This window comes from Euleptes europaea, chromosome 5 (assembly GCF_029931775.1).
Source record: "Euleptes europaea isolate rEulEur1 chromosome 5, rEulEur1.hap1, whole genome shotgun sequence".
In the NCBI taxonomy this organism is placed as follows: Eukaryota; Metazoa; Chordata; class Lepidosauria; order Squamata; family Sphaerodactylidae; genus Euleptes; species Euleptes europaea.
In genome coordinates, this window is record NC_079316.1 from 89,548,507 (window position 1) to 89,573,895 (window position 25,389).

General features: G+C 45.5%; 1 protein-coding gene across 1 annotated transcript in view; it reads left to right on the plus strand.

Annotated features, from left to right (window-relative positions):
* Positions 1 to 438: 438 nt before the first annotated feature.
* The window catches only part of PALD1 (phosphatase domain containing paladin 1), a 138,856-nt gene continuing 113,905 nt past the window's right edge, over positions 439 to 25,389 (plus strand). Inside the window, exon 1 of the mRNA XM_056850237.1 lies at positions 439 to 536. The gene's annotated coding sequence lies outside the window, so the exon portion shown is untranslated. The remainder of the gene's footprint in view (positions 537 to 25,389) is intronic.

Sequence of the window (25,389 nt, forward strand, 5' to 3'; positions counted from 1 at the left end):
AGAAACCTTGTCCTTCTGGGGCTTTTTGTGTGCCCTGTGGTTTCCTAGAGCGCGTGGCTTCAGCTGCCAGGAATCCCAAGCTTTTCATTGGCAGAGAAGCCCCCCAGAGCTGATCCTCTTTAAAGTCCACCCCCACATCCTCGGGATCACAGACTGCGGAGGCTGCTCCTCTCGGAGGGTGTGAGCTGCTGTCGCTGCACTTGCCTGTTTTTTTACTGGCCATCGCTCGAACTCGATCTCTGCAGACAAAGTGCGACAGTCTCAGCTTCTGGTGCCGGCTCCTCCACCGATTGCCTGCCGTCCTGCCCCCTCCCTCCATGGGTTTAACTGCTCTGAGCCACTGAAGCAGCAGCAGCTGCTGGCTCTTGATGGATTGTCCTAAGAATTTGCAAGAGGATGGGAAAACACCCTGCTTTAAAATCACTGCTGAAAACCGCATGCATGTGTGTTTTTGTTGAAGCTCTGAAAGTTTGAACTTTTTTCCTTCCGTACACTGGAGAGGAAACTGGATGCCCTCCGCTGCTGCTCAAAATCAGGTATAGTAATGGATCTGCTGACTTCTGCTGCGCTCTTTGGTTCTCCCTCGTTCTGGAATGGGAAAGGGGGCAGGCTTGGGCAAATGTAAAGGGGAGGAAAAGATCCACCTTTAGCATCTGTTTTTCTAGCCACCTTCCTTGTTAAGTTGGTTGTTACCATCTTTGCTGCAGCCTGGATGGCTTTATTCTTTTCTCTGATCTTTTCAGGAAAACATTCTTCCGTGCTTTGTGTGTAGCAAGTACTTGATTTTCCTGCTTAGGATTGTGGATGTTTTCCCTGTCTCACACTCTTGCCTTTTACTCCGGTGCTTGTGTATATTATTTGTTGAGTACTGTGCATTGTGTTGGAAAGGTTGGCGCTGTAGAGTTGCAGTTTCTCACACTTTAGATGCGTGAAATCAACATAATTTTTAAAAATAATCTAGATTTTGCTCTACAGAGGGGAAGCAGCTTGTCTACCAGTGTTCTGGTGGTGAAACTGATACGCTTAAAAGGAGAAAAGTTGGTGTTGGCTCTTTAAAAAAAGAAAATAACAGTACTTAAGCACTTATGTAGCACGTTAAACAAGCTGGTTGGTTTCCCCCCTTGTTTTAAATGGAAAGGAAAACATCCAGTCTGCAGTTGTGAGGGCCAGCTTCTTTATTAAGAGTGCCAAAATCTGGGATGTTGAGTATTGTACCCTGGAATGGGCAGACACCGGTGGCACATCAGTTAGCCTGTACATTGTCCACACCACCTCTGCAGTGGCGGATCTACTATGAAACTCAAGAAGCTTAAGCATCAGGGCCCCTTCACTGGTGCACTGCTTAATAGTTCTGTAGCTCAGTCCTTAGGCTATAGCCAATCAGCACCATAAAAAGACATCTGAATTCTCAATGCAGGCTGCACTCGTACACCAAAAATAAGATTTTCACCTCTTTATCCTAACGAGCCCCCTCTGATGACCTTCAACCTCTCTATTAAAGAATGAACCAATACATCTGCCATAGAACAACCGCATTGAAGAAGATACAGCGGTTACCCAGACCTCGTTGCTGGTTGCAAAGGGGCCCCCATAACTGTTTACGCTTTAGGGTCCCAAAACTATAGGTCTGCCACTGCACCTCTGTGGTTTCTAGAATAGATATGCATTATGATTTTAAGGCTGTCAGTTTGGAAGGAAATGCTGATGCCAATGGAATGTGCTTCCAAGTGTGTTTTAGAACTGATGCCTTAGTTGCATTTCTTCTGTGGCCAGATTAGGAAAAACCCCTTGTAGCCAGTTCCTCTTGGCCCCCGTCCCAAGCCTTTGCGCCTGCCTGTGCAGGCTTATTCTGAGGGCCGTTTGGCTTACAACATGGTACTGCAGGTAGGAGCGGGGAACAATGTTTACCACGAAGGTGAAATGTTTGCAGTTTGCAGTGAGATCTATGCGATCTTTGCAAAATGTTTTCAGAAGGGGCCTTGGTGGATTCAAAAGGGACCAGAGCCTTTGTTCTGCTTGGCTATAGAAAGTGTTTATGTTCTGGGACCTTGAGAACAGGAGGGTGGGTGGGTTGGGAAAAGGTTTTCAGATTTGGAATAGTCTTGTTAGTTTGTTGCAGCAAAAAAAAAAAAAGAGAGTCCTGTGGCACCTTAAAGACTGATGGCACAAGCATTTGTGGACCTGCAACCCACTGCTGTGGTCACGAATGGGGCACCTTCAGAAGGCTTTGGTCAGATGAGTGGAGTTGCCTTTTTATAAAACTCTTGTTATTAAAACTACAACCATACCTTGAAAGAGTGCTTTCTGAAGTAAGGCTGATGCCTACGTGGCAGGTGGGGAAAGGTTTCCAAACATTGCCCCCAGGCTCAGGAATCGCCTCTTCCAGAACAAGACCTATATGTCTCTGTCACTCTGGGAAGTGTACACAGGGAAGCCATTTTGTTGAGGAAGGTATTTACTGATTTGGAGAATGAGATTTCTGGTACCTACTTGATCACAGTTTGCAGTTCTTCTGCTCCTTTTGCTGCTTAGGCTTAAGTTGTATGTGCTCTATATACATGGTGACTGGAGATCTCCAGGGATTGCAGGATTGATCCCCAGGTAACAGAGAAAGGGCTCACTTTGGAAGGTGGACTCAATGGGATTGCATCCCATTGAAGCTCCTCCCCTCCCTAAACCCCACCTTCCTCAGGTTCCACCCCCCATATCTCCAGGTATTTCCCTACCCCGACTGGCGACCCTATGTATAGAGTAGGGATTTGCTGTTTTTATTGTTCAGTTTGCCATCTTGAGATAGAAAGGAGAAAGAGAAAGTTGCACGCCTCCCACTTGTATTGTTGGACCTTTTGGCCACATTTTGTTCCCACCCTGTTTATATCTTCTTTCTGAATTTGCCTTCCCTACTTGAAGTGACTCTCAATGCAGTGCTATACTGAGTTCCTCCACTGAGTTCAGTGTACTTGGGCTGGTGTAACTCCGCCTGGGATTGGACTATGAATTGTATATCTGACAAAAGAAGGCTCTAGCCCACAAAAAGCTTATCCAACAAGAAAACTGTTATTTTTGTTAAAAGTGCTAATTTGGCATAGAAAAGATAGCAGGAAAAGCATGCATTGTGTGAGAAATACAGGAATTCGTTTGTGTGCAAAAGTCAACAGTGCAAACAAGTACAATGCTGGAATGGAATTGGTCCTCAGCATGAACCTAGCAGTACTTATAACCCAGCTGCCATAAACACAATTTCCCATTCCCGTGTAATCGATGGGTGGTAGCTGTATTGTAAAGGGGCTTGTTTTGATAGCAGAGAGATTCGCCCCAAGGACAGGTCTCTGGGAAATCTGTGACAATTGAGTAGCAACTATATATTATATTGCACGGGAGAATCATAGGTCTCCTTACTTGGGTAAGATTGGTACATGCAAGGAGGGTTCTCCACCTGAGCCACCAAGTGACCTTTTTGGGGCAGCGCACTGACAAAGGTGCTAATGCACCCCAGGAGCTTGGCTGGCTCCCTGCCATGAGTGGTACAGGATGTGATTGGCGTAACCTCCTCGGCCCATGTCAGCATTGGCCCGTGGGATGGTGAGTTATCTTGCTTAATGTAGCAAAATCCTTTGAACAGACCCTGGGTCTGAATCTTAACTCTGAAAAAGGGTAGAGGAAAGAATCCAACAGTTGGATACTTTAATAGTCTGTGTATTTTTAGGAAGGCTGAAGCAAGCATCTTAATAGCTTCCCCAGAACTTCTGAGAAGAGCAGCCATGCCCATCTATTAACATACTTATTGGGTCTGGAAACCTGGAGCTGAACTGTGTTGTTGTCTTGAAAGCCACAAGTGCTGTCCAACAGCCTACCATCCTTTTGTGTGTATCGTCTCTTCAGGGGTGGCCAACTGGCAACACGTGGGCCCCATCCGAGTTCTTCACCATGATAGGCTGAAAGTGCAAGGCTCAACTCCTTCTCTGGCAGGCTCCTGTAGTGACCTTTCTGCTCTGCATTTGAGAGGGTGGCAGGGAGCCATCTCTAAATTCCTGGAAGCACTTGGACTCATAGAATCATAGAGTTGGAAGGTACCTCCAGGATCATCTAGCCAGACACTGTGGAATTGAGGGTAACTCGCAGCAGACATCTGACTGAAAGAGAGTGGGGACCCCAGATGCAACCTGTGTAGACCGTGGCATGTGACTCGGCCCCTTGTTCAGGTGTCTCTATTAAGGACTGTGACTGTATGCTGCAACCTGTCGGGGTGGGCTAGCCAATCACTCACTTTCTGCCTTGGGTAAAACCCTTATGAGTTCAGAGAACTAATTGTTTGGACTGTGTTTTAAAGTAGCAGCGAGTGTCTGGGGCTCTTTAGCCATACAATCCTAGCCTTGTTCTCAGTAATGTTGTTACCACGTAGCCAAATCTGTGACGTCACGCTCCCTCCTGATTGACTGGGTCATGTCAACAGGCAAATATAAAAAAGACTTTCAAAAATGATGTGGCAGCAAAGAAGGGAAATTGGCTATGGAGGCATGAATAAGTCAGGACAAGGTTTGCTTCCTCGTTTCAGGAGTGGGCATTTGGCCTCCCTTAGAAGCTTTGCCCCTGAAAATGCTCTTGTGTAGCATGCTTCAAAATGTCATACACCGTACATCTGAGAGAGACTCGAAAATCCATCTGTTGAAATCTCTTGCATGGGAGTATCCAAACGGAGGATCATGGTAAAGGTTACATTTTTTAAATTTAAAAATCTGACCGGCTAATTGGTGTGTATGTGTGTAATATGCAGCACTTTTCCTGGATGATGCATATTGGGGCAAAAATTCCCAACTTCACATATACACTGATGGGATCTGTGCTGGCAGCGACAGACCAAGAAAGGGATCTTGGGGTGGTAGTGGATAGCTCAATGAAGATGTCGACCCAGTGTGTGGCTGCTGTGAAAAAGGCAAATTCCATGCTGGCCATACTTAGGCAAGGAATAGAGAATAAAACTGCTGCAATCACACTGCCCTTGTACAAATCTGTGGTGAGACCACACTTGGAATACTGTGTGCAGTTTTGGTCACCACACGTAAAAAAGCATATTGCAGAGCTTGAGAAGGTGCAGAAAAAAGCAAGCAAAATGATCAGGGGGCTAGAGCAACTGCCCTATGAGGAACGGTTAAAACAATTAGGGCTGTTCAGCTTAGAAAGAAGGCAGTTAAGGGGAGACATGATAGAGGTCTATGCAATTATATGTGGTATGAAGAGAGTGGACAGGGATAAGCTTTTCTCCCTCTCTCATAATACAAGAATGCGGAGTCATCTGCTGAAGCTGGAGGGGTGAGAGATTCAAAACAGATAAAAGGAAGTATTTCTTCACACAACGCATAGTTAAATTGTGGAACTCCCTGCCCCAGGATGTGGTGATGGCTGCCACCTTGGAAGGCTTTAAGAGGGGAATGGACATGTTCATGGAGGAGAGGGCTATCCATGGCTACTAGTCAAAATGAATACTAGTCATGATTCATACCTATTCTCCAGGATCAGAGGAGCACGCCTATTATATTAGGTGCTGTGAAACACAGGCAGGATGCTGCTGCAGTCATCTTGTTTGGGCTTCCTAGAGGCACCTGGTTGGCCACTGTGTGAACAGACTGCTGGAATTGTTGGGCCTTGGTCTAATCCAGCATGGCTTTTCTTATGTTCTTATGGATAAATTCAGATGCATAATTTATGGAATTTATTGGCTGCAAGACATGGTTTTGGCTATGGCTTTAAAAGCCATGTTGATTAGACCTGTCAACTTCTGTTAGCCATAATAAGATAAATAAAGCCTCCATATTCAGGGGTAGTATACCCTCTGAATACCTATTGTGGAGTGCAAGGAGGTAAACAACAGAGAAGAGCTCTGTCTTGAAGATCTTGGGATGTAAATTTGCTGCTCATTAGTTACTGATGGGGGACTGTTGAGTAGTGACCGATGGATAGACACGTCTGCGTGTTGGTAAATACCATTCTTTCCAAAGTGATGAACAACAGTAAAACAGCAATTATAAGAACAGTAAAAACACAGACTACATTCAAGCAGCCCCCTTAGAATTCCTCCCAGGAGAAGCATCTATCAAATCTTTCTGCAGAAAGCTTGAAAGAGAAGTGAAAAAGAATTCCATTTTGCCACCCCATCGTTTCTCTCTGTATCTGACTGCTGCTCTTCTTAGTTCAACAGCCTTTGAAAAAAGTTTGTTCTGCTTTTCTGACACTGATTTCCTATCAGTCCTATTCATATTTCAGTGGCAGACTGAAATATGAATAAACAAACTTGGAGAGAGGGGGAACCTGCAAACTTTTTCAAGAAGAGGCGCAGGCAAATAAGTTTTTTAATCACTTTTGAGATCAGCAAAAGAGTCTTTCACTAAGTCCCCCCACACTGTACACTTTTAGTAACTTGTTTTCCCTATGTGAGCCAAGATGGAGGCATTGGAATGAGAGGCTGAGCTGTGTGAAGGGAGAATTCGGTAAAGCCTGGCTGTGTACTTTGGAGGATTCCTTTTGGCACATATAGGGAGCCATTCAGCTCACTGGGGGGGGGAGTCCAGGTTCATATATTCCACAGCCATTCTCTCATAGGGAAGAGGAGGATTTGTGGGGCCTGAGGGGCAAATGGAGCTCTTGGGGCTCCCTGTCTCTAGTCCGTTTTGCTGCCAAGTTGCTGCAAACCTTGGTCTACTTCCCTGCCTTAAGCTTGCTGCTCCTGAAATCTGTATATAAATAACTGCACTGTAAAGGCTGTTTCGTGAGATTACAAAAACAACTCCAAAGTTGGAATAAGAGCAGGGAGAGACCCCTGAGGACGGTTCGCCTGGTTCCCCTGCTGCAAGTGAAGCCATCAACGAAACCAGCCCTTTGGTGTGCGCCACTGCTGAGATGAGCATTCACTGTGTACTGGTGCCTGTGGAGCAAATGGCTTATTTGCAGTATGTAGAACTAACTTGCAAATGTGAGGGAAAGGCAAAAACTGAAACAACTGCCCCCCTCCCATGAGGGCTATCCATGGCTACTATTAAAAATGGATAGTAGTCATGATGCATACCTATTATATTAGGCACTGTGGAACACAGGCAGGATGGTGCTGCTGCAGTCGTCTTGTTTGTGGCTTCCTAGCGGCACCTGGTTGGCCACTGTGTGAACAGACTGCTGGACTTGATAGGCCTTGGTCTGATCCAGCATGGTGTTTCTTATGTTCTTAATGTGTGTGCAAAGTGCCATCAAGTCACAGATGATTTATGGTGACCCTGCAAGGGGCTTTCAAGACAATTAAGAAGCAGAGGTGGTTTGCCATTGCCTTACTACAGAGTCTTTCTTGAAGGCTCCCTTACAAGTACTGACCCTGCTTAGCTTCTGAGATCGGGCTGAAGGGGAAGGCTCCCTTCCCTCCCCTTGAGTCAACATCCAGCCAGTGTTGGGTGGCTGTAGGTGGGTTTAGTTACTCCCCCCCCAATTCCTTCCATTCACGTGTCCACTCTTTATACCAACTGCATGATTTTTAGGATTTTCAATTAGTTCTTTTTAATTACTTGAGTATATTTCAACTGGGTCATTAGTTGGTCCCCGCTCATTGCTAGAAATTAGTAGAGCGGGTCCCAGGGAATCATTTTGAGTTTGGGTGTAGTTGTAGAGCTTCTTTTGCAAGATGATAATTTCAGAGGGTAGCTGTGTTGGCCTACAGTAGAATAAGTTAGATCCGAGTCCAGTAGCATCTTAGAGGCAACAAGATTTGGGGGTATGAGCTGTTGCGAGTCAGAGCTCCCTTCATCGGACATGAGTAGGAATGGAGACCTGAGTCTTCTTATCCCAGTCAGAAGGTGGGAGGGGTGTTGAAAAGGATGCTTATAAAGGATGCAGAGGTCCAATGTACCGTATATTGTAATCAGCTTGGTTAGAGCAGAACGGAAATGCTTGGGGGCAGAAAATTAGCATCTGTAGTAGCATCTTGCAAGATGGGTATCTATTACAGTGATTGTACGAAACAAAATAGACAGCCTTAAGAAAGGACACCTTCATGTGTTTTGTGAAGCTCATCTAGACCAGTGGTGTTCATATTTTCAGGACCCAGGATCCACCCACTGAGCTGCAAGCATATAATAGGAAGTTGCTTGACATCACAGTCATGTGGTGTCAAGGCCAAGATTATGGGCAGCAGACCAAGAGAGGTAGGGACAGGAAACAAAAGCTGAGTACCAGGGCATGAAGTGAGAAACAAGTCAGTGGTCAGAGCCATGAAGGAATCCTCTGCAGTGTTGTGGAACCTCCCCTCGCTGTCTTGCGGCTCCTCTGAGCATGCAAACAAAGAGGGGGCACCCTTGCTGTCTGCACATGCATGTTGGCAGCAAGTCCTTCAAAAAATGTAGCAAGAAATATGGTGGCTTTCTAGGGGCTCATGACCCAGCAGGTGGGTGACTTTTGTGACCTACCTGAGGCTCTTGGCTTATGGTTTGAAGACCAGCGATGTAGACTGTACTGAAGTCAATGGAGGCTCCTAATGGGGGATGTGTAGCCATATCCAGGGCTACTAGTCATACTTACTGCATAACAATGCATAGGGTGGTATCAGCTTTAATGGGGGGGGGGACTTCTGTGCACTTAGAGGAGATAATTAGGTAGAAAGCAACCATCCTCCCCCAAAAAACATCTTGCTCTTCAGGAATATGATTTGTAGAACCCCTCCCTCTTATAAACTGCTGTCCCTCTTAATTGCAACAATATGGAAAGATTACGAAGGCTTTATACATTTGATCTCTGTTGCTTTTGGGATTCTCTAATTGGCAGGAAGAGTGGTGGTTTTGCTATGAATAGAACTAAAATCATAGTGTTGGGTTTCCAAATATACGTCCTTTTGTATGCTGAGTCCTGTCTCCAGGCCCAGACCTTGCGCATGCCAATGGCTCATGTTATCTTAAGTGGTATGTAGCATTTGAGGTTTGCATGGGTGTTTCCACTTACTCTGGGTCAAAAACCTCACATTGTTTCTTGTGTTCTTTCTTATTTTTGGCCTAGCCTTTTTTTTTGGCATTTATACTGAGAGATTTTTAGTCTCAGTAGACCGCCGTCCTTTGCAGCACTGGCTTGGCTATAGATGGCAGTTTTATTATTTTTATGGAGCATTATTGTTATACATGGTGCATTACAGGATAACGGGGGGTGGGGAGAAGGCAAGTCCTCACCATGGTAGTCTTTTTCTCTCAGCCTGAACTACCTCCTAAATTGTCAGGAGGGGAAATAGGATAACCCTATCTATCCTGTTCTGAGCTGACTGGAAGAACGGGGTGTGTGTGTGGGGGGGAGATTTAGGTGACCACATCTTGCTGTAATGTTATGAAAGCATGATACAGTTGATTTTGAACCCAGGTATCCTTTAATAACAGATTTATGATAATTCACAGTCGGTAGCCGTGTTAGTCTGTCTGCAGTAGTAGAAAAGGGCAAGAGTCCAGTAGCACCTTAAAGATTAACAAAAATATTTTCTGGTAGGGTATGAGCTTTCTGAAGAAGTGAGGTGTGGCCTTTTCTAGATTTATGATAGTGTAACTCTCCCATTGGAAAAAAAAAGCTGCATTCTCTTTTTTTTCGCAACACCCCACCCCTAGCCAAACAGCAGAAAATCCAAACAGTCCCTCTTCACTGATCTCTTACCCTTTCAAATTGATATTCAAACTAAAGTCAATGCATTTACCTGGGCTGAATAAAGACCTTGCATTCATGTCTCATGACCAATGCTGATTTCTCCACACTCATCTCTCCCCTGGGCATCACAGACTCTTCTGCATACCACACCTCATCCCATCACACCTGCTATTCACATTTACATACTGTTAATGTATGTAATTTACATACTAATGCTTGTCTCAATTCACTCTCCTCTACTTAAAGACAGATGGATTCACATTCTAGCTGTATCTGAAGAAGTGAGTTGTGGCTCACGAAAGCTCACACCCTGCCAGAAAATATTCTTGTTAGTCTTTAAGGTGCTACTGGACTCTTGCCCTTTTCTGAAGAATCAGATCTGAAGGAGTGAGCTGCGGCTCATGAAAGCTCACACCCTACCAGAAAATATTTTTGTGAGTCTTTAAGGTGCTCCTGGACTCTTGCCCTTTTCTACTACTGCAGACAGACTGACACTGCTACCCACTGTGAATTACCTTTCAAATAGAGTTATATTTCCCCTAAAAGTAGCCGAATCCTTAGTAAAAGGCGAAAGATTTATACGATCTGAAGAGAAACCAGAGTACTGATTTAAAGTAGCTTGATTTAAAGGTCCCTATTCAAATCAAGGGTGTGTGTTCAGCTTTCAGAACTACTTCTCTCAACTGTTAAAAACCCCTCCCTTCCCCCAGCCATTTAAGTCACTTTTAAAATGTGGAGCGATAAGTTTCTTTACAACAATATTTTAACGAGTGCTTGGAGAAGCTACTGGAAATTGTGGCTTTAAAAATCCATTTGGCTAAGTGTTTGTTTCGCTGTTCATAACAATTTAATAAATTTGAGGAAAAGAAATGTAATCCGCCCTGCTTCGTGTAAACAGGCTGTAGTTCTAATACAGTGTGTAGATTTCTTTTAGCTTTTGGCAAGTAGCTCTTTGCATATAATTGACAAAAATTATATCTGTTATGTCTAGTTTTCTACCACTTCTCCTTACACTGAAAACAGATGTTGTTTTAAACTGATTCCTCAGTTGCTGAATGCCTCTGTTAAGTTACGCCTTGTTCCTGTAGTACTAGGAATCAAATTATTGTTACAGAAGTCATTATGGGATTTTTCCCCCTTCTCTTTAAACAGTAGACTGTTGTGGTTAAGCTGCATACTAGTGAGTTAGTGACATAGGCTGGAAAGGTTTAACGGGAAGAAATCTCAACCTGTTAAGCTCTGTTTGAAAAAGCCCTTTCAGTTTAGCAGCTGTGCAAAATCTCCTTTGCCACGCATTGGGGGAAAAGCTGAGCCAACGTGCCCCTCAATGAAAGGAATTTTCTTTGGTTTGAGTGTGGACTTCTTAAAGTTGTGTCCTACTGGGCTGTGGGCCCATGTTCAGAGAAGATGCTTCCGGGGTCCTCGCTTCGCCAGAGAACATGGATTTGGCAAGGCAGGTCAGTTTCACTACTAACTGTGTTGCTGCTGTCAAAGATACAAGCTGCCAGGCAGGCAGGCTCTACTTTTGTCTTTCTACAGTGTAAAAACCTCACCCTTGGTAGTACGATGGTTTCTTAATCTACGAATCCGATTCATATAACTGCTGCCTCTGTGCCATTGTGTTCAGGGTGTCAAAATGATATAAATGATTTTGAACCAATTCCCTGGCACTCACCTTAGAGAGCTCAGTTGCCACTTAGTAGTTTATATGCCACTTATTCTAGCCCCCCATATAGTTTAAGTCAAGGTAAAGGTCCCCTGTGCAAGCACCAGGTCATTCCTGACCCATGGGGTGACGTCATATCCCGACGTTTACTAGGGAGACTTTGTTTGTGGGGTGGTTTGCCAGGGCCTTCCCCAGTCATCTTCCCTTTACCCCCAGCAAGCTGGGTACTCATTTGACCGGCCTCGGAAGGATGGAAGGCTGAGTCAACCTTGAGCCGGCTACCTGAAACCGACTTCCGTCGGGATCGAACTCAGGTCATGAGCAGAGCTTGGACTACAGTACTGCAGCTGACCACTCTGCGCCGCGGGGCTCCTTCCCCATATAGTTTATACCACCAAAATAGCAGGGAAGGGTTTTAGTGACATGTGAGATCTTCATGACTTAGCTAAATGTGGTATAGCGGATAGAGCAGGGGTGGGGAACCTCAGGCTTGGGGGCCGTATGCGGCCCCCGAGGACATTTTTTGTGGCCCTCGGGAGCTCCGGGAACACTGCCGCGGAGGCGGGGCGCAGGGCGGCCCTCCCCGAAGGTGTTCCTGTGGCCACGGCTTACAGCGCCTTTGTAGCGCCCTTTGGACCTCCTCTCACCGACTGTCGGTTGTTGGTTGGCGAGAGGGGAGGGGGAGGGACGCTTCCCCCAAGGTTGCCCCCTACAGCTGCGGCGTGCAGGAATGCTGCGGCACATTGTAAGCCCCTCTCGCTGCCTGTCGACTGTTGAGCAGCCGGGCGGGGGGAAGAGGCCGGTGGCTCCCGGTGGCAGGCATGCATGCGGTAGCCAATTGGGCTTGGTTTTTTTTTTTATGGACTCTGGGGGGGAGGGCATGGAGACTGGGGCCCGGTTGCTTGGGGCTCCGTGCGCCGCCGGGTGTGTGTGTGTGGGCGGGGGAGGTGGGGAGGCTGGGGACCGGTCGCGCAGGCCGGCGTGCGCGGGTGTGTGTGTGTGGGGGAGGAGGCTTTTCTCTCTTTTCTTCCTCTTTTTCTGTCTCTTTCTTTGTCTCCCTACATCCTTTTTTTCCCCTCCATTCTTTTCTTTCTTTCTCCCCCTCTCTCCATTTCTTTCTCCCTTTCTCCCTCCCTTTTCCTCTTTCTCTTTTTCCTTCCTCCCTTCCTCCCTTCCCAGTCGACTGTGGGCTGCGCCCCCCTGGTGCCTCGTTTTCTGGGGCTCACCGCTGGCTGCCCTCCCACCTGGGAGGGGGAGCGGGGGCGACCTGCAGGCCTTCTCTGTGTGGCCTCTCCTGGGGTTGCCAACCCCAGGCTGGAGACCTGGCAACCCTAGCCTCTCCCCCCCCCACCAGGAGATCTACACCTGGTATGGCCCCCGAAAGATGTTATAAATGTGTGAATGGCCCTTGGCAGGAAAAAGGTTCCCCACCCCTGGGATAGAGTTTTAGATGTGGGGATTTTTGATCCACTTGAAAGTTCATGAAAGGCCTTGTGACCATTGCCTCCTTGTATGAACCCATTTGCCAATTTTGCTGCTCTGGTCGCCTGTCGTTTATGGTGCCCTCCTGGACATCTGTGAGGCTTGGCCTGCAAAGGGCACAGTAGTGTTGTTTATTTGCTTGTCCTAACACTATGGCTCCGATCACAGTTGGGAGGTTGTATGACTGAACTCCCACCACCACCACCAAACTGAAAGGTTTGTGCGCACATGGCATTTTAAGTGTCAGGGAGAAAGGTTATATTTTATGTCCTGCTCCTTGACATAATAGGATTATAGCAAGTAGAACTTACTGATCAGTATATTAATAGTTTAGGACCATTGGTTAGCAGCTTTGTTTCTCCCTCTCCCTCTCCCTCCTCTCCCTCTCCCTCTCTCGGCAAGCTATTGCAGGTATAACATTCAGGTTGCCTTGTATCCCCTCAAACTCTTCTTCTTGTTGTTTTACCATGGATTACATAGGAGCCCCGTGGGGCAGAGTGGTAAGCTGCAGTACTGCAGTCCAAGCTCTGCTCACAACCTGAGTTCAAAGTTAGTTTCAGGTAGCTGGCTCAAGGTTGACTCAGCCTTCTATCCTTCTGAGGTCGGTGAAATTAGTACCCAGCTTGCTGGGGGTAAAGGGAAGGTGACTGGGGAAGGCACTGGCAAACCACCCCGTAAACAAAGTCTGCCTAGGAAACGTCGGGATGTGACATCACCCCATGGGTCAGGAATGACCCGGTGCTTGCACAGGGGACCTTTACCTTTTACATATTCACCAGTGAGTTACTGGATGGTATACCTTCACATGTGAAGCAGACTTTGTCTTTCTTCAGCATGTCATTGTGGCTGTAACCTTCTGCACAGCTGCTTCAGGCTTGTCCCGGCACTGCATGGCTTGTCAGGGGCTTGAAGCGTCTAAGGTCATGATCCTGAAACGGACGATGCATCAAAATCTTCTTTGCCGGAACCTCTTTGCAGGATTGATTAACATGCTGTAAAGTGATATGGTAACCAACATTCTGGGATCATGACGAGATCTGACAGGGAGGTGTTGCAGATTACAAATGCTCTCCTGCTGCACAGGATGTGTCTCTTGGCTCGGATCTGGTTTAACTAAACAGCCAGCAAAAGCTGCTGCCCTGACTTGAGGGGAAAAACAGGAAGGTGGAAGGGAACTCTTCTCCTCCCCCACAAGAATTGCATATCTCTTGTTCCTTTCCTGCATGCTTAAGAGGTAGGCTGTTTGCTTCCACTCCCACTCTTAATTTTCCTGGAGATTTTATCACAGTTCCTTGTGTTTTGTAAACAGATCTCTCCTTCTAGTGAGAGGCAGTGCGGTGTGGTGATCAGGTTGTCAGACTAGGATCTGGGAGACCCAGGTATGAATCCCCATTCTGCCGTGGATGCTCCCCGGGTGCCCCTGGGCCAGTCAACCACTCTCAGCCCAACCTACCTCACAGGGTTGCTGTGAGGATAAAATGAAGGAGTGGGGAACAATGTCAGCTGATTTGGGGCGAAAGGCACAGTGTAAATGAAGCAAGAAAATGAAATAAATGAATAAAATACAATGCCACCCTAAGCAGAGTTACTGTTCTAAGCCCGGGGAAGTCAATCCTAAGAAGGGTGTAACTTTGTTTAGGATTGCACTGAAATTCTTTGTTTAAAAATATTGTGTTTTATAACTGAGAAAAATAAGCTTGAAAAAGTATAGAATTTAATGATCTGCTGAAGTTCCAAAAATTAAGCTGGGTAGGCTTGAGTAAGATTTCCAAGGCTTGGTATATCTGGAGTTTGTGTGGTGGTTAAAGTGATGGAACAGGAATAAATTAACCCAAGTTTAAATCCCCATTCTCTGCCACAAATATCTAACTCTGTTGAGGATGGCATTGCCCTTGGGCTGAGGTCATAACCTGCACCAGTGCGGTTGCGAGGATAAAGGGGGAATCTGCACAGACTGAGTTCCTTGGGTGAAAGGTAGGGTAAAAATCAGGTAATTTGCCATTTCTCATAACTAGCAAAAGTGGAACAAACTGTAAGCAGTGGCTTTATTGAAATGTATACAAGTAGGACAATCCAGTCTTCTTTTTTCTACAATTTAGGTTACCTTCCTCCCTCCCCCCTTACATAGAATAAGAAGTAAAAAAAAACAAAAACCTTTTCTGAGTGACTTGCTCTGATGAGAATTAGTGGAAATGAAATAGCTTGTGCTAGGATAATAACTGGTTTGTCTTAGGATGGTTTTGTTTTCTGAGCCTTGGGGAGCTATTCAAAGCAGTCCTATTGAGAACTAAGCCCTGCTTTATTCAGCGGAGCCCTGGAGACTGTTGATAGGAATGCAGCCATATACTCTAAAAACACAATCTTTTGTTTCTGTACGATAGGGATGAAATGTGCATACTGTGTTGAAGCCCAGCTCTTACAACCTTCCTTTTGACAATTACAATGTGGATGGTTTCTGTTTGCAAATTGCTGTATATTCCAACCGGCAGCTTCTTACAGCTCCGTCTCTACACTGAGTATATTTGTAACTCTTGTAAAATGTAGATTGGTTATTTTATTAAAACATGTCACAGATATGCCCAATAGTATGTTATGTGGCAATTCAGTTATATTTAGGATTGCCCAACCTCCAGGTGGGGAACTGGAGACCTCCAGGAATTACAGTTAATCCCCAGATTAGAGAGATCAATTCCCCCTGGGAAATCGGTTGCTTTGGAGGGTGGACTCAATGTCATTATTATTATTATCATCTATACATCTAATTCTCACATGTGCCCTTGCCTGTGGATACTTAAATCTGCAGATAGGGGGCACACTCACAACAAAAAGATGTTTCTTCAAACTTGGAGTCCTCTCCAAGTTTGCAGAGAAATCTGAAAACTAAAAAACAATTGAGTGTTTAAATCCCCCCTGATTTAAAAAAAACCCTACTTGTTGAAGTGGCGGCAGCCACTGCAAGGATCCACAGTGGGCCCATGCTGCTTCGAACGAGCTGGGGGGGAGGGGGAGGCCTCCCTTGCTTACCTACTTGGCCACTCACCTGGAGTGGCTTTGGGTGGGTGAGGCCTCCCCCTCACATGCACACAGCCCCACTCTTCCTTTCTTGCCCAAAGTTGCTCCGGGCAAGTGAGAGATGGAAGCCTTCCCTCCAGCTCTTGCCAGCTTGGCCATAGCCACTCTGAGGGTGCGAGGGAGACCCCGGATGCAGCGACAGACCCTAGGAGTGGCTGTGCTGCTGCTGTGGTGATGGTCGCCTGGGGCCGCTTCGGGGATGGTGGTGGACATCTGGGACAGTTCTGGGCTCAAGGGTAAGTGGTTGGGGGAGGATGGGATTTCCCCCCCCCCATGAGTTTCACTGACTCCCACTGGTCTTATATTCTAATATATATTGGGGGGGTTTGAAAAACCAAAAAATGACAACAAGGGGAGCCTGTAGCTTTAAGCAATGGATTCCTTTAGTGGCTGATGCTAGGCAACTACAGTGTTCCAAGGCTTGGTTGTGTCAGTAAAAGGAAGAGGGAGGGAGCAGAACCCTTTCCAGGCCTGTTTTGCCTTTTGAGGGAGGGCATCTTGGGGCCATGCCTCCCACACGTCTTTGTGGGTTTCTACTTGTTTATTATTAATTAACAAGGTTTTTACCCAATTTTCTGCCCTCATAGGACCACCAAGGTGGCTAACAAATTAAACATACAAATAAAAATCTCATCTTAAAAGCCATTAAAACAACACATAAATACACCATTAAAACAAGTTCAAAGAGCTTAAAATAAGTATAAAAAGTTAAAAACAACAGTTAAAACATTGGGGAGGAAGGAGGGATGACTAAGTGAATGCCAAGCAAAATATAAATGGCTTTACCCACTGGCGGTAGATGGCAACATAAGGAGACAGGTGAATCTCCCTGGGAAAAGAGTTCCAGAGTTTGGGTGCCACCACTAAGAAGGCCCTCTCCTGGGTTGTCACCCACCTAATCTTAGAAGGCAGGGATACTTAAAGCAGGCCCTGTGAAGATGACCTCTGTGGTCAGGCAGGTTTGTAAGGGAGTAGGCAGTCCTTCAGGAATGTTGGTCTCAAACCACATAGGGCTTTAAATCTCAGCACCAGTACTGAAAGTGTGCCTGGAAACCAAGTGGAAGCCAGTGTAAATGAGTGAAGACTGGAGTGATAAGGTTCCTACAACCCACTCTGGTTGACATCCTGGCGGTAGCATTCTGCTCCAATGGAAGTTTCAGAGAACTTCTCAAAGGCAGGCCCACACAGAGCGCATAGCAGCAATCTAATCTAGATGTAACCAAGGCATGTACCACACTGGCCAGATATTTCTTGTGCAGGAAGGGCAGCAGCTGGCTAGCCAGTTGATGTTGTAAAATAGCACTCCTGGCCTCAGCTGCCACCTGCTTATCCAACAGTAGGCCTGGGCCCAAGACCACCCCCAATCTGTTCCTTCAAAGTGAGTGCAACCCTGTCCAGGAAGCTTAAGTCCTGCCTCAGACTTTCCGCTAACCAGTAGCACTTCTGTCTTGTTGGGATTCAGTATCAGTCTGAATCCACTTGTTAGGTGCTTTGGAACACAGGCAGAGCAATGCTGCTGCAGTTGTCTTGTTCATGGACTTCCTAGAGGCACCTGGTTGGCCACTGTGTGATCAGCTTCTGGACTCGATGGACCTTGGTCTGATCCAGCGTGGCCTTTCTTATGTTGACTCCAAAGCTGCCTTCAGGCCTTCTACAGCCATCCCAAGATCAGCTAGAAATGCGAAACAGAGCTGAGCATGATCCTCATATTGGTGACAACCCAGCCCAAATCTCCAGCTCACCTCACCCAGTGGTTTTGTGTAGATATTAAAAAGCTTAAGGAACAAGGTGGAACCTTGTGGGACCTAACAGGCCAAACACTAGGGTTGCCAACCACCAGGTGGTGGCTGGAGATCTCCCTCTAGTACAACTGATCTCCAGGTGGCAGATCAGTTCCCCTGGAGAAAATAGCTGCTTTAGCAATTGGACTGTATGGCATTGAAGTTCCTCCCCTCTCCTCCCCAGGCTCCACCCTCAAAATCTCCAAGTATTCCCAGCCCGGAGCTGGCAACCCTACCAAAGGCCAAGAGGCTGAGCAGCAATACCCCTCACTACCTTCTAAAAACTCCAGGTAGGACCAGCACCACCTCAGAACGGTGCCTCCCAATCCCAGCCTGTAAAGGCAGTCCAGAAGGATACAATGATCAATGGTATCGAAACCTGCTGAGAGGTCCTGAGAAGGAGTTATACTCCTTCTGTTCATCTCCCGGCGTGAGTCATCCACCAGAGTGACCATTATGCCCTGCAGGGTTCTACCCCACCCTCCCCAGGCTCCACTGTCAAATCTCCAGGAATTTCCCAACCCAGAGATGGCAACCCTAGTTATACATAATGAAATCAAGCAGTAAATTTTTAACTGTTATGTGAAAGTAGTCACTGACACCCCCCCCCCCTTCCACATGCCTTACGTTCTGGAAGAAGAGTGGAAAAACACTGCCCTTCTTCCCCATTTTGATGGTTTCCCCCAATTTTTCATCTTCGTCCAGAATTGTCCTAGCTGCAAGTGTAGTTCTTTTTCCAAACTCTTGTCTCTCTTCCTTCTCTTTGTTTTCTGTTTATGTTGCGCCCACTTGGCCTTATTATATAGAATGTTGTCAGTCCTCGAAAGTTCTTCAAAACAAGAAGTTCAATCTGGTGGCTGCAAGAGCCGCGATAAAGTTCCACAAAAATCCTCTCTTTTAAAGATGCCATTATCTTTTGACATAGGACTGAAAAGGAACATATGGGATGTTCCGGATGTTCTCTGGGAAATACCAAAGGACAGCCTTCTTGGAGAAGTTCCTTCCTTCCTTGTTCTCTGAATCTCTGATTGTGGCTTTCTTCCACAATAACATTTCCTTTTTTTTAACAGCCACTTGCTAATCCCATTCTTCTGCGAGCTTCAGGTCATGAACAGATGTAACTCTGGAGCTGCACACTGCCTTTTAGGACGGAAATGTCTTTTGTCCATTTTGTATGGCTTCTTTTTCCTGTCAAATTAGGCCAGCATTTCTCCTGGAGAAGTTAGCTTTGATTTATTAGTACGTAGCTGGAGTGGGAAAACCCCATGTGGTGCCTCAAAGAGTGGGCTGTGTTGGCAAAATCACAACGTAGGAGGTTTGTTTAATTTTCAGAAAGATAGAATTACTGAGCCTCATGAATAAAATCTAAAAATGTCGGCCTGACTCGCTAAAGGCTAAACTTGGTCCATCACATCTATTTCTGAGGGCACATGACTTTACTCAAGTTCTTTGATGCTCTAAGTTCCACTTGTCTGTCCCACAACAAGGACCAAGAATTTGGAACATCTCGCCCCAGAGAAGGACTGTATAGAGAGAGATCCTCGTGCAAAACGAGCTACTCGTGAGTAGGTGGTTGTGCAGGGGTCTCTTTCTGCTGTTCCCATGGAAAGACCAGAAGATATGATCAGAGTGATGTATGACAAGAATTGGTAAAGATGAATTATCTTGAGCCAGCGTGGTGTAGTGGTTAAGAGCAGTGGTTTGGAGTGGTGGACTCGAATCTGGGGAACTCGGTTTGATTCCCCACTCCTCCACATGAGTGGCGGATGCTGATCTGGTGAACTGAGCCTGTAGACATGGTCCCTACCTCTCAAGGTGCCTGTCATGGGGAGGGGAAGGGAAGGTGATTGTAAGCTGGTTTGAGTCTTCCTTAAGTGGTAGAGAAAGTTGGCATATAAAAACCAACTCTTTTCCTTCTTCCTGGTTCCCCCCCAAACAACTGGATTTGGATCATGTTGCATCTTGTTCAAAGAATGCCTGCCTGCCAAACTATATGTATGGAGGAGTCATGTGATATACCTCTACCTTGGCTGCACTCACCTTCAGAGTTGAGGTAAAAGATCGCATGTTTAAATGTTCACCCTTTAAAAGAAACGAACGGAAGGAAAACACTGTCTATGTGTAGGTGTGGAGGAGCCTTCGCAGTGCAAACTTATGCAAGGTTTACTCCATTCTGTGCCCACTCATTCCAGTGGGTGAAGCCTGGATTAACTGTGCAGGCCTGTACCGAAAAATGCCTTGCACCAGCAGTTTGAAATAGGGCAGCCTGTTAACATCTGCATACTGCCATTTTGCTGACTATATGCCTAATCTCTTTACATTTTGCAATGTTATATGATGTATTTATATGCACCAGGTGTTTTTAATCCCTAGGGAATGAGGTCCGTCTTCACCCTGGCAGAATTAGAGTCTGCAACTCCTGGCTCTTCTTGGCTGATGAAGGCATGGGCGGAGGGTGATGTGAACTATCCTTCTCCCCCCCCCCAATCTGCACCTCCTGCCATAACCTCTTTAACTTACCACTTCACAGTAATGAAGAAATAGAGGCCAAAAACTTTGTGACTCACTGCTGCCGCTGAGTGTTTTTGTTGGTGGGCCTGAGGGCTTGACCCAAGTCAAGTCCAACACTCCAGCTTTCTTTCTTTCTTTAACTCTTTATTTTAAGTTTATTTTATAATAACAACTACAACAGAATAAAAATACAACAGTAGGTTAAACATCGTACCGTCGAGATATGTTTTAGTGCTCGGTTCTGATATATGTTCCAATATTATACATCAGTACTTTTTACAGAAATCGTACCATTTGTTGTATTCATTTAGCAGAACTTAATAAATGCAAATCATACGATAGTTTCATGGGCATCGTTTACTTCGTGATGCCCCCTTTCCCCGCATATTCCAGAAAAGGCAGCCATCTATTTAACAGTTTGTAGAGTAAGATAAGTTATTTATTACTTTGAGTTGTGAAGATACCTTATTTAAAATTAAAAGGTTCCACACCTTCTCATACCACTGTGCAGTAGAAAACATCTTTGCTTTTTTCCAGTACGAGGCAATCAGAAATTTTGCTGCCAGAAGCCATATGGCCCAGGCTAGCCTGATCTCGTCAGATCTCAGAAGCTAAGCAGGGTCAGCCCAGGTTAGTACTTGGATGTGAGACCACCAAGGAAGACCAGGGTTGCTGTGCAGAGGAAGGCACTGGGAAACCACCTTTGCTAGTCTCTTGCCATGAAAGCCCCATAAGGGGTCGCCATAAGTCGGCTGCGACTTGACGGCACTTTACACACACACACGCACGCACACACACACACAGACAGCGGTATTGAAATAAGTTCCCTTTTTTGGGTAGAGAGTTGTTGTATATCAAACTTTTCTAACAAGAAAATGAAGGCATCATGAGGGACTTTGTATTGCGTGATTAATTCTATCCCTTGCAAGATTTTGTCCCAAAATAAACTAATTTGGGGGCATGTCCACCAGCAGTGTAGAAAATTAGCTGAGTTACCACAGCCTTTCCAGCATACACCTGAGTGCCCTGGTATGGTATGATGCATTGGCTTTCTGAAGTGTGGATCTTGCTTTGAAAAAACCCTCTTGCACTACCATTGTATGTGTCAAAAACTCCTTTCTCTCTTTAATATTCCTTTCTCAATGGGCTTTGTGTGCCTTTTTCTCTGCTAAACGGTAGGAAGGAACTTAGTTTGCGTTGGTGGGAAAGGATGGGTGGAAACTAACCTTTTCTGTCTGCAGCGTGCTGTCTAGCTCACTTGTCACGTCCAGACTTTCAGGGCATGGCTGGGACACAGGCTTTTCACCCAGAAGAGTTATTTGTGCTTAGCTGTTGGAGCGGCTGAGCAGTGTCTTATGTGCACCGATCCCACCCCCTTCTCCCCAGCTCTGAAAAGAAAGGAAGGTGAGGGGATGCTTCTATCTAATGAGCACAGTCCTGGGCAGATGCATCCTGCAGCTGCGGGTCTCTTTCTCTTCCCTGGCAGACACACTATCTATATTTAGTCCCATTGTTAGGTCTGGCTTTGATTCCCTGCCAAGCTCCCTAGTATGGTGGAATGTAAAATTCAAGATGTGTGAATATTTGTGGCACTGGACAACTTGGGAAAGGAATGAAGCTCCAAGGGGAGGGGATTAGCAGGGAGTTGCTATCTTGTTACTTGAAGCAGAGGATACAAAATGCAAAATCTAGCATTTGGGGAAGTTTTTCTGTTTTGTTGTCGCTCCTTCGCTTGTCTTCTGGAAGAGGAATTCTGAGACACAGCCGAATCGGAAACTGTGGGCAAGCCATCCTTCCTCTTTCCAACTTTTTAGGGTAACTTGTGAAATGGGGGAGCTACCCTTCAGGCCTGCAGGGAAATGTGCTGACGGCCAGCCAAGGGACAACTCCAACTTAACTCTGCTTTGCGTGTCGCACCAGAAGTGTGGAAGATGGAAGTGTGAATTATTAATAATAAGCAAAATTCTGCTGTCAGAGGCTAGGACCTGGGATTTTTGCTGCAGTCACTTACTTTTTCTCCCTTGCCCCCTTTAACCACCAAGCTTTATGTGTTAATGCTGGGTCAGACGAGTAATTACGCATGTAGAAATGCAGTTGTTAAGGCCATAACCAGTGAGAATTACATCCCTTAAATAGGGGTCATGGTCTACTGTGCAGATGAATTTCAAATGTAGAAACCCTTGATCCAGGCCTTCAAAAACCCCTAAGTGGGCCCAGGGACTGATTTAAAGGGGAGAAATGGACTTCCGAATTTCTGTGTTGAACCGAAGAGCTTGAGAATTTGTGGCTTTTTAGTGTTACATTATTAACAAAACAAAACAAAATGGACATAAAAACCTGTTAACAGTGTGTTGAGAGTGGAAAGGGAAAAATCTAAAATGCACTCGCTGACACAAAAGCTACAACTTGCTCACTTAGTGAAAGAATTTAGTGGTAAGTTCAGGCTTACATAATGCTGTGCTTTAATGGATTAATTCATTGCTATGAGATGTGGTGATATCCACTAACTTGGGTACAATCTTTTCATAAAGTACCTGTCATGGAGAATAGGTATTTTGATACCTACCAGCCAACATATAAAGCTCCGGCGTCAGAGTTGCTAAATTTATGATTGCTAGACCAAAGCTTCTTAAACTGCGGGTTGAAACCCCATATGGAGTCACGTAACTAATTGTGGGGGTTGCGAAAAATTTGGCAACGGTATGCAAATTTGCTTTTGTCTTTAATAAATGGCAAAATTATATGTATACCAAAGAATTGTTTTTAAATAAATTTCTTTATGATTTATTGTCAGTAAATGTTTGATTTGTATACCTATTTTATATACCTATATACCCGGGGTTGTGTAAAAATTTCTCGGGTGAAAAGGGGTTGCGAGTAGAAAAAGTTTAAGAAGCCCTGTACTAGACCAGCGTGTAATGGTTAAGAGCGGCCGACTCTAATCTGGAGAACCAGGTTCGATTCCCCACTCCTCCACATGAAACCTGCTGGGCGACCTTGGGCCAGTCATCATTCTCTTAGAACTCTCCCAGCCCACGTGGAGGCAGGCAATGGCAAACCACCTCCAAACGTCTCTTGCCTTTAAAACCCTATGGGGTCACCATAAGTCAACTGTGACTCGACAGCACTTTCCACCACCAGGCCCTTGGGACAAACAGCAGAGAATGGGGGTTGGCATTATCGGAGCTTCTGTAAGGTATCTGGCTGCTCTTGATGACTTAACAGTGTGGTCCTATGCAGAGTTTCGCCCTTCTAAGTCCACTGAAGCCACTGAGCTTAGAAGGGTGTAACTCTGCTTAGAATATGCACTGTATATGGCTATTTGGTCTCAATCATCAGGGCAGTTGTTTTGTGGGTTTGACCAGTGGCACATTTCCCTGCATTTTTGTCCTGACAGTTGGCCGTTAGGTTCTAGAGGGAAACTCACAGCCAGATGATATGATGGCATCTGTCCCTCCTGTTGGACACCTGGGCAGCTTCTGCTGGTCATTAGTATTTGCTCTGATCAAGATGGTTGTATTTGTAGCCTATTGTGGCTATGCGCCATTGACAGACTTGGCCTTCATGCAGTCCTTTAAGAAGCTGTTTCGTGCAAGTGGATATTGCGACATCCTTTCAAAACAAATTTCATTTTGCATTGTGTGGGGAAAAATGCCTTAAACTTGCTGTCTACTGAAAACAGTATATATATTTTACAAAAATTTAAACACTAGCCTAATGCTCTGGGTCTGTAGCACATGATGCTGTACGCGCATGCACACACCCATACAGTCAAGAGGGCTAAAACCTGTAATAAAATATGAGCCATAATCCTGGGACTTCTGATGAAACAGCACATTCATTGCATAAGAAATCCCCCCTTGGACTCCATGTGAGTGATGTGGTGCTAACCCCTGAATTAGATTATGTTCAGAGCTATCCCAAAGATTGCCCGCAGGATTTTGTGTCTGTTTTACATCTTTATCTGATAGAGCTTGGATTAGTTTGCCTTTAGTGCTTTACTGATTTTGAAGTCAAACTTTGCATTTTTAGAGTAACCGGAGAAAACGCACAAACATGTCTGGTTTCTAATGAGAAGGCTGAAAGGCAAGTGCTGACTCAGCAGCTGAGGTTACAGCTGATAACTTATATTCAGAGAGCCCTTCCTTTAAAGCTTAGGAGTGGGGAAGAAAAGTGAGCATTAAGAAATACCATTTTTTATAAAAAGAGGATTCCTTTTTAAAAATATATATATATATAATTCATTTTAATCGTGAACTTGTGGATCATAAATGAGACACACACACAAAGTTCAAGACACATTGTTTTCTTTCAGTAAATATAGAGGTTTACTATATCAAAAAAGAGGGTAAACTTGGAATATAAATTAATAACCCATATCTACGACTTGTTTCCTAAACTCTTGCCAGCATGGGGCTAACAGGCTGTAAGGCTTCAAACACGGTAAAGAATATAGTTAACATTATCTACTCGAGGAAGAAGTGAAAAGAAGTAAGTCTCTTCTTAACCAAAACAGCAGTTCAACTGAAGCTTCTAGGATTGCGCCCGAACATCACATGGCCAATAGCTCTTGATCTGACCAGTCAACACTTGCCTAGTGGCTAACACCATTCCCCTGAGTCAATGTAAACGAAACACAAACATATAACTCTTTTTGTAATCCTGGCAGAGACAAAACCCGTAGACTAGTTCCCAACACAATGACTGGCTTCCAGTGGTAGCAGTGGGTAGTGTTTGAAGGCTGGGTCATTAGGTGAGGTTTTGCTCAGACCTGGGCCTTTGCTGCGCTGCCTGTTGCCTAATTATAGTTTGGCAAAGAGCCAGCATGGTGCAGTGGTTAAGGTGTCCACTACGATCTGGGAAATCCAGGTTCGAATCCCCACTCTGCATGGAAACTTGCTGGGTGACCTTGGGCCAGTCACCAACTCTCAGCCTTGACCCTGGCTAGTATTTGTATGGGACACCTTCAAGGAATACCAGGGTTGTGATACGGAGGCAGGCAATGGCAAACCACTTCTGAATGTCTCTTGCCCTGAAAACCCCACCAGGGGTCGTCATAAGTCAGCTGTGACTTGACGGCAAAAAAAGAGAGGAGGGTGGGGTGAGAGGGGTTTTGTAGATATGCAGAACTGATGGTTTCCTGGCTTTCAGATTTGGCCTGATGAGGGGGAGAAAGCAAGAGAACTTACCTGGAGCTTGCAATCATGATGTGATTTTTATGGTACA